The sequence below is a fragment of the Lineus longissimus genome, chromosome 4 (assembly GCF_910592395.1).
Source record: "Lineus longissimus chromosome 4, tnLinLong1.2, whole genome shotgun sequence".
Taxonomy (NCBI): Eukaryota; Metazoa; Nemertea; class Pilidiophora; order Heteronemertea; family Lineidae; genus Lineus; species Lineus longissimus.
Genome location: NC_088311.1, coordinates 13,052,569 through 13,067,305, shown reverse-complemented (window position 1 = coordinate 13,067,305; position 14,737 = coordinate 13,052,569).

Below are 14,737 nucleotides of genomic sequence, written 5' to 3'. Positions count from 1 at the left end.
TTCTTCTCAGCTATCTTGGCGATTGATTCTTGCAACTCAGCCATGGTCTCAGATGACTCAATTTCAGCTGCAGTCACTTCCCCTTTGAGGAGTCCTTCCATTGTTGACTGAACTAACTTCAACACCGGGTCGTCTGCTGTGAACTCGTTCGTCTGAATGTTTTCTGAAAAAGTCTCATTCATATCATCGGTGGAATCAGACAATACTGACAAGTTGTCATCTTCTTCGTCTTCATGTAAAGAACTTTCGGCACGTGGAGTTTGAAAACCTAGCACCTGGTCAATTAGAATGGTACTTAGTGCTGAGTCCGTAAGAAAATGTCCGCGCAGTGCCCGCGAAACTCCTTTTCCACTGAGCATGTGAGACACGGTGTTGCTGGCAAAGACCGTTTCCAAGGTGTCTTTCAAACCAGTCCCTTCCATAAGTCGACCAATACTTCCTAAGAAGCTCATCAGAGTGTGAAATCCACCCAGCCTCAGAATGATGCATTTGAGTGGACTGTTTTCCAACTCATTTTCAAGAATTGTGGTGGCTTTCCACCAGAGCGGCTGATCAAATGTCACCACTGGGGTAACATTGTATCTTCTGGCATGATCAGGAACGAAATACAAAGTTGAATACACACATGAGAGATCGCTAGGGTTCAAATCAATCATCGGCAGTGGCATAACTGAGGCCTGCCCAGGGTATTCACCCTTTGAGATCATCTGCATGAGCCCTGACCATCCAGGTCTTTGGGGACACACTTTGGATGACAATTTCCAAAGTAGATCCACCTTTGGACATTGTTCTGGCTCTCGAGGTAATGTGAACTCCTCATATGTCAGTTCCTTCATCCCATTTCTCGGGGCGGCATAATGTCTGATATTAATTCGCCCAATCTTGGTAATCTCATCAGCCGTCACAGTGATGCGTTTGACAAGAGTCGTTTTCTCAATTCTTGGCGTGACATTGACGACGATACCCATACCATGGAATGTGCCACGGCCATCAAGGGTACGAATGTTGTGGTCCACGTTATCAGCTGCGTACTGAACAAAATGGCCTGGTATGAACCCTGGAATATCTGTCCTGTTCGACATGGTTGCGCTCTTTTCATACCTTTGAACTTCAGAATAGGAGGAAGAAAATCCCAGTTCATTAAGCGTATCTATCAAAAAACGGGAAGCAAAATGCGAGTGCATCTGAACTCCTGGACCAAGCTGGAGAGGAGCAAGCAGGACTCTTGGTCGTGCCGCTTGCATGATGGCTTGTCCTAAGGAGCACACTCTGACATCCTTCTTCTCACCAACGAAAATCTTATCTAACAGACGTTTAAGTGACTCTGGTAAGAAAGTTACTGCCTCAGTAATGTTTGACATGGAATAACTGGTTGGATAGACTTCCTTAGATTGTACAACAGACTTTATATCACATCTGATACGATTACCTGCAGCCTCAATGAGTCTCATTTTCTCAGCTTCTGAATCGTTATCTTTTGGCTGACGGTAAAAATCATTCAGAATAGCAGAGGCTGTTTGTTTAAATGTCACCACATTTTTAGAACCACTTATTTCAGTTATCATGATTTCATCTCCAAAATGTTCTAGGATTTTTTCTTTCATGAACTTGAAACTATAGGACTGTACATTCGTTCCTTCCAGGTATTCCTTCATTTTGTCAATTAGATCATAAATCGTTGTCTGCTCTTCGTCATTTTCCTGCAAGTATCGGGCTACTTGCAAGAAAGCATCTGTGCGGACTTGATTCTCTGGCCTCCCTAGCGAAAGTCTAGGTTTTTTAGCACTAGCTGCACTTTCCGTAAAACACTGGGGCATGTTTCTACCAGTTCTGAAGTTTGAACTGCATGTTGCGTGGTACATGGCTTCAGATGAATGGAGTTCTCTGGCATGTAAGATTCGTCTGCGAACTTGCTCAGCCCACTACTCATTCCGGTTGTCACAAATGCTCAAGAGTGTATCATCAATGACTAGAGTCCTCACGTGCGTCAGTTCAAACTGTTTCTTTTTTCCTTCGTATCTATCAGAAATACCCAGCTTTTGTGAAATATTGGCCAAATTGACTGGACTATTAGGTGTTGGGTCCGAAAGGGTCAAACACATAAACCTTAGTTAAAGGACTCGTTTTATCCAACTGACCAACAGGATATTTATATACTTTGACATGTACTTAGTCTTAGGTTGACAACATCTTACTGAACACAACTCCTTCCTTGCTCCAAGGGCCATATCTCTACAGTGTACCCTTGGAGCAAGTAAGTTACTGTTTTCAGTAAGATCTACTCATCTGTGAGATGGCCAGTGTCTGTTCTACTTCAAGTGGTTGAGAACCTAATAATAACACCATCGACCTTATGGCTATGTAGTATGTACATGTCAAAATATTCGACCATCCTCTACATAAGGTGGACAAAATAACAGGCTGATGAGCTTTATTTGTAAAGTTTTTATGTGTGTAACCCCCTCCCCCCCTCTGATATAATGATGAAGAACCACCAAAGGGAAAATTTAAGCAGGTGAATGAAGTAGGTCAATGTGTCCAGTCATTCGCTTTAAACTGACAGAAGTAACATACAAGAGAAACAGAATAATCTTGGCTTTCCCTGGCATTATGACTTAAGTGGTGACGTGCAAGGTACCATACAGCACAATTAGCAATTCAAAATACATTTGAGTCAACCTATCACAAGGGGTTTACATTTATCAGTAAAGGGAGACCTCTATGTTTTGTTGCTTAAAGTTACTGGAATCGTTCTAATACTTCGTCTTTACATGGTTATTGTGGAGCCCGGTATTGTCTTTGTCAAATGATCTGCAGGTAGTTCTAAAGCCATTACACAAGAATCATAGTCAAAGAAGATGATTGTCGAATAAATAAAGTGCAATGAAAACCGTAGTCTGTAAAAACTGAACATTTGGAAAGTGACCTTCTGCTTTTTTAAAGAGCATGGAATTCTACTCTGCATTGTCATTCCTGTGAACAATTTCTAATCCATGATTGCAATTAGCACTCCATAACAGACTTATATTATCTGAAATGTTCCTTCACCAGTGGGAGAAGGAGAATAGAAAATACCTCATCATTAATATGAACACATGGAAAAATATATTAGGATTCTGCAACTAACATGACCAAAGCAAAATGCCAAACAGTTCCAAGAAGATGGGATTCCCCGAGTTGTTCATAATCCTTCCATCAAAGACTAGTACATGTTTATTGATAACTATAAAGTTCTTGGTCTGGAAGATAAACGACTGCATGAGGCACTGCATCTTCACCATGGAGTAAGGATAATGCCGAAAGGAAATCGGACAATGAATAGAACACAATAAGTTCGAACCCAGCAAACTGTCTTTCAGAGCAGTCAAAACTAAGGTCTGCAAATGCTTCCAGAGCCTTTATATAGGAATCATTGTCAAAGAAGACAAACGTTGGTAACATCATGATTGTACTCTGCAGTTGGACAATACTCAAGAACTGTTCGCTTCAGAGATCCTGGAAAAAAATCATAGCATCTTCATCTGTTTAAATACTTCAGCCAACTTAATGATTCATTTCATCACCATAATTTGGGCCAGTAGTTTTTAACAACATAACCATTTTTGAGTTACGGGTAGATAGGATCTCAGGTTTCCCATTATATGGTTATTTCCAGATGCCATATTTCTTCATCATCAGGTGGTTAAACACATAGACGTAAGAGAGAGGGCTCATCAGTGTGACATTGTGTCCAACTGAAGTAGAGGATGGTCTAACACTTTGAAATGTATGTACATGGCCTTAAGGTCGATGGTGTTATCTTAGATTGTCTACCACTTGAAGCAGAACTGAGACTGGTCATCCCCATGTGACCAAAAACTGACACAGACTATTGTTAAGCAAACTTTCCTTTCACTTCTATTCAAGATGATTGCCACATACCTGCCATATCAATGTCTTGAAGGCGTTTTCCTGCCAACTTCCCAGCCACATTGAAGTCTTGCAGGAGCATCATCTTCCCTATGTTAATGCGTTCAATATATCCAGATGTGGATTTGTAATGGATCTTGTGAACCTTCTCTGTGTGGCCAAGATGAGCACATGCCCACCAAGGAGGATACCGCGGTGACGTCACATCACGTGATCCCGACCCATATTAGTGATCGCTATGGCCAATCAGATTCAGTTTACTGACAGCACCAGCACTGAACACATCTCCACGTCTCACTGTCTGGTGCGCTCCTGTACACAAAAACACCAATAGACATGAAATATTGCAATACCTAGTATGGATTCTTCTTGTGTAAAATAAAATTTACAGAGCAGATTAACTTCCACGAATAAAAAAGACGTTTGGCGTGGCCAAAGTGCGGAAATAATGTCTCCGCTAAAATACACTACGAAATACACTAGGCAATGCACTACGCAATATACAGTAGAGATGCAGTTGAGTTTGTTATTGTTTTGACTTAGAAGCCCGCCCATATCATAATATATTCATGTATTCATGAAGTATGAACTCATTTCTGTCCCATACAACTCTAAGAACAGTCAATTTCTCCTTAAATCATCACCGAAACCGCGATATCCGCAGGAAGATTTCGTTCTAGTGTCCGAAAATGCATGATCTTACAGGGGCGCTAACTCGACAAATAGAGGGGATCTATGGGGATCTATGCGAGTTTTAGGTATTACAGGTCTCGAACTTGTAAAATCTGTAAACATGACTCCAAATCCCATTATGATAATGAAGAGATTGCCCATATCTGAGAGGGTAGTTGATAAAGCTTGGAATCAGTGAAACCTTGGAACCAGTGATAAACCTTGGAATCAGTCCTAAAAATGCATAAAAAACATGAAATAATGCCATTCGAACCTAACGTGGTTACGAATCAACATTTGGAGCTTATTCTTGCATGATCAGATCGGAATTTTATGGTAATTTAGAAATCTGTCGCATATCCGATTCAATAGTCTATATTTTAGAACAACCCAGTTGTACCTCGCCTCCAGTGTACAGTACTGATCTCCCAAATATGGGAAGACACGCCCACCACACACCCATAATATGAACCAATAGCGCTCCGCTTATAAATACGCCACCACCACGCGGGGCCTATTTGAACTACGGATCGGTCTGTTCATACAGGGTGATACAGAGAAAATTGGGGGCCTGTCATGCATTATGCATGGATAAGGTTGACGACTATGTCTAGGCCTAATTGTCTATGATTGACTGATATTTTATAACAAACGATGAATAAAAGAAGCCTAGTCATGTATGTTTATTACCGAAGTTTGCGGATGAAAATTTCCTTCGCCGTGAGCGATTTCTTACATCTTCCAGTACGCATCGAGGGATGCAGAGATCTTTGTGACGTCACCAGTTCTAAGCGGTTTTTTTATTCACGTGTGTGTTTGTCCTATGATCTCGTGCATCTAGTACCGAGCATAATACTTTATCGTCTATGGAATACAAAACAATCATAAAAACTAATTTTTGCTTCCATTGAAGAGAAATAAAATATTTTAACGACCACAGCGCATTGCCAATTGATGACGTCATCCTCCACATTAAAAATGTTGGCTTCTGAACTAACTGGCAAATTGCTATCAATAAAGTCAGCTGGGACGAGACTGTCAGTTGGGAGGGTATAAATCGTGGAAGGAACGCACCCGATTTCCCGCGCTATTTGCACAGTGATTCCATGGTTTACATTGAATATTCCAAGGTTTATCAGTGTTTCCAAGGTTTCACTAATTCCATACTTTATCAACTACCATCTGGGAGACTGTTTTGAAACCATCGCTAATTTTGGAAGATCGGTGCCCGGCTATTTGGTTTAAAAAACCCTATTTTTCCCCATCAAAACAGCACTTTTCATTATTCAAATGATAGCTTATTGTCTGAAGACTTATTTCATAGCAGAAAAGTACTAATAACTCTGATTTGATGCGAAAAATCTAACTTTTTTGATGACTTGATTTTCCCTTGGTCGTGGATCGAGTTTGTTTATAATATGCAGCGCCATCTTGGAAAAGCCGTGACGTCACCGCGGTATCCTCCTTGCATGCCCACTGTAATTCATGATCTTGGAGACCAAGTACCTAAAATAAAAATGATATCTACGATACACATCTTCAAAGCTGTTAGTAGAGATTTAGATGTGCACAACCACGAGTAAAACACATGATCAAACGTTTTTGAGACCTAACTTCTGAACTTGATTTAACATACCTTTTTCTCCACTTCAATGGGATTCATCCCTTACTTTTCAGCCAAATAGGTATTTCTACTCCATAGAAAAGTTATGACTGACATGCAGTACCCTTAGGATATCTTGGGGGAGGGAGGGGGGCTCAACACCTCTAGCTTGCCTCAATCAGTGATATCTTACCTGAGTCATGGTAGCAAAATACTTCCTGAGCGTGACACTTGTAACCTGGGATGGACACTTCATACCACACTGCAGGCAGAAAAGCTTTAAACAGTCATAAGCTCGCACAACTGCACTTCCTGCCAAAGAATGTGAAAGAAAGAGAAATTGCATGAGTATGACAATAGTTGAACCAAAGAGAAGTAACCTTGGTTTCAAGAGATGGCAGGAGACTCAGTCATGATCCAGTCATATTAATTATACAGTATTTTTGCAGAGGTTAATTTTAATCCATAAGACATGTTTTCTGGTGACTTTCTCAGCTAAAAAAATTTAATTTGATACTTTATTCATTTCTCATTTAAGAAGTCCTAATTCTCATTTTAGTTTTGCCTACAAACTCCTAAATTGTAAAACTCCCTCAGGATTCTTATGCCACAGCTGTCCTGCATGACAACCATTGTTTAGCTAAGTTTGTTCATAGCAAGTCACAGCACAGTCACTAATTAGACTGTGGATTGGAATTAACATTCCAACCAAACAAAGACAGAGGCTTCCACATCATACTAAGCCTTTGTTGGAGGATTAGCACTATGAGGGCAACTCACTCAGTCATGTCAGTAATTAGTGTCACCTTTGTCCTACTCAGGAAGTATTAGGCCAACTGTTATAACTTGTCGAGGGGGCTTGGCCTGGGATGCAGCTGGCATCTGTCAAAAGCCTGCTGATTGGTTCTTACCAGAATTAAGGGATTCCAAACTACAGCTTTCATTGGTCAGCTCCATTCGGATTTGGTATAAAGTGCTGGGACCACTGGGTCTAAGCACTTTTAACCAGCCTTTGGAGTGAGCAAAATATAGTGGAAACTGTAATTAATTTGGAATCTCCTTTTCTTCATTTAAAGCTATTTCCCGCTAGTCCCCCAGCCCCATATTACATGTAAGACCGATGGAAGGCGATTGTGAGGTTTAAAGTACGGGCTTGTTGGTGAAGGCTTTGATATGAAGCTGGAGGTTTGGTACCTTTGCTATTCAAAAAGGTCGAGTAACCTTTTGTGATTTAGCTGGTAGTTTGACTATCATATTCCATCAAACAGGGCCCTAAGTCTAGGTGTTATGGAGTGGTGCTAGGTTGTCTTCTGTTCCAAATTTTGGTTGCCTCGACACAACTCCTGATTTGTAAGTAAAATCTAACTGGTAATTGCAAAATCTCTAATAAAAATATGCAATATACCCACCTCTGTTAGCAAAAACATAAGGATTGTCTTCTTTAATCCCGACTGCTTTCCGCACAGATGGAATGACTAGGTACTCGAGAGCTTCAACAACGTCAACAGGAACTAAGACTGGTACGATCTTTGAACCCTGATATGAAAAGAAAACAAGCTGAATATTCACATTATGCAACTATCAGGTCAACTAGGATCATCCAAGTCGTAATTTTGCAAGTTCCACAAAAAATATTGAAACAGGCAATTAAGGAATCAGGGAGCTTAACAGACTGACAGTTTGGACATCCACTTATATCTCATTCATAGTCTTCACTCATAAAAAAACATCTTTCATACAGGCCCTACCACTGTCAATCATACAGATTCCCAATGTGGCTGTAGTCTAGAGACAAGCATTGTATTGGATCCAACTGGACAGCAAAATCCTTAGACAAGTATTGACACAGTACTACTGTCATCAAAAGAAATGCACATACATATGAAGTTTTCAACTAATTTTAATGGATGAGTTTTTGTCTTAGTGAATTTCTTATGGACAATTTCTTTCCACTACTATTAAGTGTAATAACATTTACCTTTCCTCTGATTTTGATCAACTCTTGTGAACAAAGAATATGTGACTCTAACTCAGTCAGGTCTTCACCCATTATAGCTTCATCTGCTGGATCTAGGCCAGTTGATCTGTGTTCATAATTATCCAAACTGAAAGAATGAATAGACGTTTTAAACTGAAAACAAAGTTAAACTGTCCATTGGGTGACAAATACTGGGATCAGAGAAACCTTGAAGTCACTGATAATCATGAAAATCAGGAACTAGTTGCCAAACTGACTCTCCTACTAAAATCAATCCCCGGAATAAATAGGGGGAAATCTTACACGCCATACCTGATCCCCACTTTCAAAACAAGTGCATTTATATTTTTTTTTCATTTCTGCAGTTACTGATACTTAGATACAATCATCTCATTAGGAAAGGTATTGAATCTGCCAATACCTTTGTTACAGTTAAGACATGCCTTTAGATCAAACAGATTAAAACCAAACCTGAAGAAACAATAGGTGAAAATACTTACTTAGGACCCTTCGTGCCCCAGGTGGCACATGGGGCGTTCCCCAGGGTCCTCCACTCAAGTCTGTTGGCTGCTCGCTGTCTGGCTGCCTATCACGTTAGGCCCTTCTCTTGAAGTTCCTTTGCCATGGAACGCCGCCAGGTCTCTCTTGGTCTGCCTCTATTCCGTCTCCCCTGTGGTGTCCATGTGAGTGCTCTCCTTGGCAATGCGTTTGCAGGCATTCGGAGCACATGGCCCAACCATTGCCATCTTCGTTCCTTCACCAATTCTGATATGGGCTTCAGGTTAGCGTCTCTCAGTAGGTCTTCGTTACTGATTGTCCTTGGCCAGTAGATGCCTCGGATTCTCCTCAGGCACTTCGTTTGGAAAGTGTCCAGTTTCTTGTTGATCTTCTTGGTCATCTTCCATGATTCGCATGCATAGAGCAGTACACTCAGTACATTGCTTTTGTAGATCCTGTACTTGGTAATCCGGCTGAGCTTCTTTGCCTTCCAAATTGTCCACAACATCCCAAACGCTTGGCGGGCCTTGGTGATGCGTGCATCGACGTCGGCTTCGCTATCTCCATTCGAGGCCATCTTGCTGCCGAGGTATACGAAGTCGTTCACCTCATCGATTTGTTTGTCGTAGACAGTGATTGCGTTGTTGTTTGCTGTGTTCTGTTTCATCAACTTGGTTTTAGGTACGTTGATCTTGAGTCCAATTTTCCCAGCGATTGGGGTCAATGTATTTGCCTTCTCCTGGGAGTCATTGTGCCTGCTGGATAGAAGTGCCACGTCATCAGCAAAATCCAGGTCCTCTAGGAGTGTCATAAGGGTCCATTGGATTCCTGTTCTGTGTCCCTCTGTGGTCTCTCTCATCAGCCAGTCCATCACCAGTATGAAGAGGAGGGGTGAGAGGATGCAACCCTGTTTGACTCCTGTGTGTACTGGAAAGCTGTCTGTCATCTGGCTTCCAGTTACGACTTGGCACTCGAAGTCTTCATATAGCATCTGAATCACCCTGACAATCTTCTCTGGGAACCCATAATTTCTTGGTACCATCCAGAGTGTTTCTCTGTGTATACTGTCAAAGGCCTTTTCGAAATCTATGAACAGTACGTACATGCTGGCATTCCACTCAACTGATTGTTACAAGATCTGCCTCAGGACGAAGATTTGGTCAGCGCATGATTTCCCTTTCCTGAAACCGGCTTGCTCTTGGCAGAGTTTTCCCTCGACTGCTGTGGCTATCCGATTGAGGATGATGCGGCAGAATACCTTGCAGGTTAGGGGGAGCAGGGTTATTCCTCTCCAGTTTCCACAGTTTCCAAGGTCGCCCTTTTTCGGTAGCTTGATGATGATGCCCGTCTTCCATTCCTCAGGCTGCTCCTCTGTTTCCCAGATTCGTTGGAGAACTTGGTGAAGCCATATTGGGGTCTCTTTGTCCTCTGCCTTCAGCATTTCAGCGCTCACTTCGTCGTGGCCTGGTGCCTTTCCGTTGTTCAATTTCTTGATCGCTGCTTTTACTTCGTCAACTGATATGGGGCCAGTGTTGATGTCCATTCTTTCCCACGCTTCTGGTATTACAGCTGGTTCTGTTGGTGGGGGTCTGTTCAGGATTTCAGCAAAGTGTTCTCTCCAACGCTCCGTCTTTTCTTTTTCGCCGGAGATGTATGAGCCATTCTTGTCCTTCACCGGGGTGTCTTGGCTTGGTCCTGTGTTTCCTCTCATTTTCTTTGTTGCCTTGTACAGTGTTGCCATGTCCTTCCTCCTGGCTGCATTCTCGGCATCTGTGGCAAGGTTGTCGAAGTATTGGCGCTTGTCTTTTCGGCAGCTCTTCTTGACTTCCTTGTCCTTCTGGGAGTACTCAGCTTTTCGGCGTTCCTGTAGACGTGGTGACTTGGTGCTCAGTAGATTCTTCTTGATAGCTTTTCTTTCTCAATCTTGGTCCATGATGCGGCGCTGATCCACTCTTCCTTTTTGGTCTTTCGGAAGCCGAGGATTTGTTTCCCTGTTTCTTGCATGGCTTCATTGAAAGCATGAATGGACATCTCTTGTTCGTCCTGTAGTTGCTGGAATCTGTTTCTGAGGGTGATGTTGAAGGTCCTCTTGATCTCTGGGTCTTGCAACTTGTCGATGTCAAAGTGGTTCTTCCGGGTGCTTCCGTTACTTGCTTTCTTCAGGTGAAAATAAGGATTTGATAATTTTCTCCCCTGATAACTTTGAAATGACTTAAAAAAGAAATCAGCACTTTGGGAATTAAGCAAGGCAAGTTCGTAAATATTTTTGGTTAAGTTTGGTTGAGGATGGGCCTCATTTAAAATTGACTGGTAATGATAGGCCCATAAGTAGTTAGTACAAAGGGAAGACATCATGCCACATGCCATAAGAAAACAGAGAAGTTGGAGCACCAGAAGGTAAAGTCCATTTTCCCTTGGTTGGTCTTAGCTGTTTTGAGAAAATGATTCATATCTAGATGCCGTCACGAAAGCACTGACTAATCAGGCAAAACTGTAGTATTTATGTAAACTTCCGTTCCAATCAAGAGCACAGATCTATAGTTTTTGTGGTTATTATTCAGGGCCCAGTTCCAAAGAAATTCTCAAGTCTTTGTGACTTCGTTTCGAGTAAAACGTCCTAACTGTGACTATGGCACTTCAACAACATTCTTGAGGCTGAAAACATGACAAGCTACCAAGTCAAGGCAGCAGATATTGGACAGCCAATTACCAGAACACCTAGCCCTATAACTGGCGGGGCTTCATGCAAAGCGTAATTGGCCAGTGTGTAGTTTTCCACATGTGCGGATGAGCTCGGATGTCAAGTCCAAGAGACCAGAGCAGAGCAATTTTGAAGAGATCAGAGCAGTTATTGACCAACCGATGGTTTTAATTGCCATAGGTTTCAGGTAAATTGAATTACCATGTAATTGATCCCTCATCTCGTAAATGTTGAGTGTGAAGCAGGCAAGAAATCCCCGCCACACTTCTGGTTTTACCGAGGGCAACTGCTGTCCTACAGTGGTAGCAGTAGGACGGCTTGGCGGTCTACATCACCACACTACTGATGTTCTTTACATCCGTTTAATGATATTGGACAGATCTAACAAGTGGCACTTCTGTGCATGCACAAAGTATAAAATGAGTTGAAACCAAGCTGACACTTTCTTTTAAATGTGTAAGCTACTATCCTGATCCAAAAGCTTCCCCCAAAAAGGCTGCAAAAATTAATTTGTGTCACCTTGTGAAACAAAGTCGAATACCATGCATCTGTGCGTCCCCACATACATCTATGGCTAAATGTCCTTGCACTGCGAAGCATGGCTTGAGTGGCAACTGCAATAGAGCTTATCATTTCCCGCTACGACACAACACCTGACCGCCCTCCCATGGCAAAAGGAAGTAAGTGATTGACTTGATAATAATAGTTACGTCCTTTTGCCATTGGCGGGGTGGACCATTATGATGTGTCTGCCATATTGCCTTGGTGAATACACAGCTCAAGATGCTTTTTGTTTGCAGTCTTCTGACTGTGATTTGATGGCTTACTTCTATTTAAACTCGAAAATCTCTTTGAAAACTGGGCGGAGTTCTTTCATTCTATCATCAATATTCTATTTTGATTAAATTGTGATATTCCTAATCTACTTTGCTGGGCGTTTCCCAATTTATTTTGTAAGTGTCATTCAGTATTCTTTCTTCCTGTCCTATGCCTTGAGAGCCACACTGTGCTCCGTGTTCTATGTAGTACAAAAAACAACTTACGTCATGGCTTCTAGCTCCCCAGATCGTCTTTTGTTGTAGACAAGAAGTCTGACAAGGACCAACTGCTGGGCTCTGCGATGGACTTCATATGATGGCTCACTCTTGTTCAGTTCCAATTTACTGCTCTCTAACTTCAAGTAGTCACTGAGACGTCGGAGATCCTCTGGCATGGGAAGTTGTACAGTCTTTTGCATACGCATGTCAAGTAGCTTCCGATAGGCTATTCTTGTTACCAAGGTTGACCACTCCATCTTTATTAGCTGCATAAAGTGCTTTGTGTCAGACATCATTTCTTTTATGCTTTGCGAATGGCGATGCCATGCTTGATATTGACCAATCGACCAATGTCGTAACCGACTTGGATGGCCATCGATGGGTGCAGAAGATCTTCTTCGTCATCGCTTGTCATCATGGCACACATGAGAGCTGCCTCAGCAACGTTATTAAAATACTTAGGTTTGATAAATTCACTCATTGACATTTTCTGATATGACGGGTTCATCCCCCTCAAATTCATGAGGAGCCTTGCAGCCCCTCTCATCCTGGTAGAAGTATAATACTTTCTTTTAAGTGTGTTCCCAACATTTCGTTTCATCCAATTATTCCCCAAAATAATTATCAGTGTTTCACTCTGTGCAACTGCAGTAACATCATCATCTTGCATAATTGGAAGGACTTCTTTGGTAAGGGCTACAGACGCCTGTTCGTGAATGTTTCCTATAAGTATATGGGACTGTACAAGGGCCTGTTTGGGTGAAAGCTTTTCCTCTGGTTTCGCTGGGCAGGTTAACTGGTGTTTTGCTATTGACCTTTTCACCATAATCCATTCTTTGCAATATGGACAGGGTCCAAAATCCATCATATTGATATCAGTTGGCCGCCGAGATATAAGCAATTCACCCTTCTTTACATCCTGGACATGTTGATTGTGAGCATGATCCCCTCTATTTCTCAAAAGCGCATTTAACCAGATACATTCGGCCTGCTTTGCTTTTACGACGTCTTGGTTCTTTTCTTCTTTGACAATATTTTCTAAGGACAGGATTTTCTTTACTTCTTCCTCCTTTATGTGAGTCCGCAGATGGGTCTGTATATTACTTCTCATTTTATGGCAGAATACACAACAATGATAGTTATTGAACACACGCTCATTCTTTTTCTGAACACTTTTCAGTTTGCTAGTGGTTTGTCTATCAAACGATTTACACACCTTTCTAACATAAATGCCATTGAAATGTTTGTCTCTCACTATCGTCTCCTCTGGTGGTATTTCATGACTTGTTGGGTCGCAGGGTGTTCTTGGTTCTGAACTATTCATATCATCTTCCCAATCACAGTCACTTTTAGATTTTTGACAAGTCACCTCTTCATCGATCTGGACAGCAGAGGCTGGCGCCAGATTGTCAATGGAAGATGGTTCAATTATTTTTGCCTTCTTAAATACAGGAGAACCTTTTGCAGTCTGTGCGTTCCCTTTTCTTTTCAGCTGTTCAGCAGACTCTTGACTTTCATCAACTTTACTATCAGTTTTCCGTTTTTTTCTTCCTCCTATTTCTAATACATCACTGTCAGCATCAGACTCCGGCTTTGAAAGTCTTTTCTTGATTCGTTTTAGGCCTCCTAGCTTGTCTTTCTTATCCAAGGTGCTAAGACGTCACTCGGTCACGTGATCGCTTTATTCCCTTAGTCTATTTTTTGGAAGCCGCACTGAGTGGACGTTCCGTCCCATTGCTCTGGGAGAACAGACTGTTTGTGTTCAAGGGTGACTTAATACGGGCCAGCTATGTTTGGCTGGCTTGTGCTCTGTTCATCTTGTGGGACGTGGCTCAATCTCGCGGAGTCTTTGGGGACTCTGAGCTTCTATCGGGTGGGATAGAGCTTCTATCCAATGGGATAGAGATCGAGACCGGGGGTCTCAGAGCTGTCCGGGGGACAGCCGGGAATACAAGCTATCCGGGGGATAGATGTCGAGACCGGGGGTCTCAGTGCTGTCCGGGGGATAGCGGAGAGTGTAGCCTATCCGGAGGAGGGAATTTTCAGACCGGGGGTCTAAGAGCTGTGCGGGTCTTGTCCGGCCGTGCGGGGGCGGCCTACAGGTGTTCAGCAGTCTATCAGAGACAGTCTATCCGGGTATTTGTCAGGGGACCTCGTTGCGCTGTCTAGGGGTCACCCGGGCCCACGTCTTGGTGACCCTAGGATTTGATATCGGGTTTGAGTGTCGAGACCCATGCAGGGGTGGTTTGGTACCCCACGGTAGGCTCAGGTGGGGCAAAAAATTTGTTTGTTGGTTTTGCTACGAAACTGACCAGGGTGGGTAACGCTTTAAAGTTGTT